Here is a 2,008-nt window from a genome sequence, read left to right on the forward strand (position 1 = left end):
CCAAGTTAGCTGTACTTTTCCTATGACTTTTGAACTCCACCCAGAGATGCAAAATAGCTGGACTGAGGCTTATTTTTTCCTATTTGAAGTTCAGAGTTAATCTTATTTATTTTTTAAAAATTCACCTCAGCATTAGAAACTGTTCTTCAAGAGTGAAATCATATGGAACTAAGATTTTAAAAATATGTCTAATATCACATAAAATAATAGAGATATAAGTAACATTTCTAGAGGATAATGAGTGAGAATAACTTTTAGCTAATCTTTGGAAAACAATGGTTTTGGTAAAGTTAATTCCTGGTGTAAAGCTTTATGTTGACCAAAATATCAACACATTTTTAATGTCTTTAGAGTTTAGGACAACATTAACTGTTTTGAAAATTATTTATCACATTACATCCTGAAATGTAGCATTTTGTTCAATAACCAGTCAAGCATCTTCTGACAGAAGAGTAGGTATCAAGTTCAAGGAGTTCATCATCACCAAGCCCTTATTATATGAAATGTTAAAGGGACTTAGAAAAAGAAGATAAAAAAGATGAACAGTGAAAGGACAGCAAACTCACAGTTATTAACAACCACACCAAAAACAAAAGCAAACTAAGAGGATAGCTAGATCAGGAGCAGAACCATAGAAATGAAGATCACATGGAGGGTTAGCAACAGGGGAGTGGGAGGAAGAGAAGGGGGAGAAGGTACAGAAAATAAGCAGCATAGACGGTAGGTAGAAAATAGGGAGGAGGGCAAGAATAGTATGGGAAATATAGAATCTAAAGAACTTGAGACACGTGGTCATAAACTAAAGGGGGGATAGTGGCGGAGGGGTGTGCAGGGTGGAGGGGAATGAAGGGGGGAAATAGAACAACTGTAATGGCATATTCAATAAAAAAGTAAATAAAGTAAAACCTCAGAAAAATAAATGTCCTGGAGGCCAGTCTGCTTTGGATCCCCATGAATTTCAGGCTTTAGTTTGTTCTAATTTTCACATATTTGTAATTGGTAAGCCCTTACCTTAATAATCACAGCTCATTTCAATATCAGCTCATTAACTGAAGAATGAAAAAAGCAAAGGCAAATATGTTGTTTGGATAATTTTTAAAACCTTGAACTAATTTTAAATATCAACCTGACATTTTGTACTTTGGCCTCAAACAGTTTAAACCAGATGGCAAAAAGGGCACAATAGATTACGATGACTTTTTAGAGACTCTTAGTGAAGCACCCAAAATATAAGAGGATATAGTTACTTAACCAATTTATTATTATTCAAGTTCTCTTCAGTGGTACATTTAATAAAGTCATTTGGCATTCATTTTGTTGCTTGCTTAAAAGTACAGGACCAGTTCATTTGCAGAGTATTTTTCTGTTTATTTGTTCCTTTATAAAAAGCAGCAAATATTAATTTTAAAAGGGATCCACCCTTCATTACCAAGGTTATATAAGATAAAGGAAACATGTCTGTAGGATCCTTTTGTGTGTAGAACATTATAAGGAAAACCAAAGCCCTTTTTATCCATGAGGGTAGTCAGCAACACAAGAGGGCGGAGCCCACCATTATCTATTAAATACATATCACACATCAGTCACATTTTTACCTGAGTTTATATGTCATTCCACTGATTCTCTTTAAAGACTGTGTGATGAGTAGACATGAAATCTGAGGCCAGGAGACCTTTGCAAACTTTCCCATGGTCCTCACAATAACAGCAGGAGAGCTTTTGACCTCAAAAAAATCAAGTTAATAAATTTTAAATACCAGCTGTTTTCAAATTATTCTATTTGTGAATTTTTTCTGTTACACATAAATGCAGCTAAAACATTCACAGTTGCAAGAGAACACAAGCTGGATAAGAACACAGCAGTTTGTGAAAGAGAGATGGTCGTGGTTGCTACCAGACTAAAGGGGTTCGTATCCCTGAGTGCATCAGCACACAGTCAAAAGTGCACAAGAGTTTACGGCCAAGGGTAAGGGTTCGTTAGTTGAGGAAATGGTGTCAAGCCATGCACT

Source organism: Artibeus jamaicensis, unplaced genomic scaffold (assembly GCF_021234435.1).
Source record: "Artibeus jamaicensis isolate MK-2021 breed Jamaican fruit bat unplaced genomic scaffold, CSHL_Jam_final scaffold_474, whole genome shotgun sequence".
In the NCBI taxonomy this organism is placed as follows: domain Eukaryota; kingdom Metazoa; phylum Chordata; class Mammalia; order Chiroptera; family Phyllostomidae; genus Artibeus; species Artibeus jamaicensis.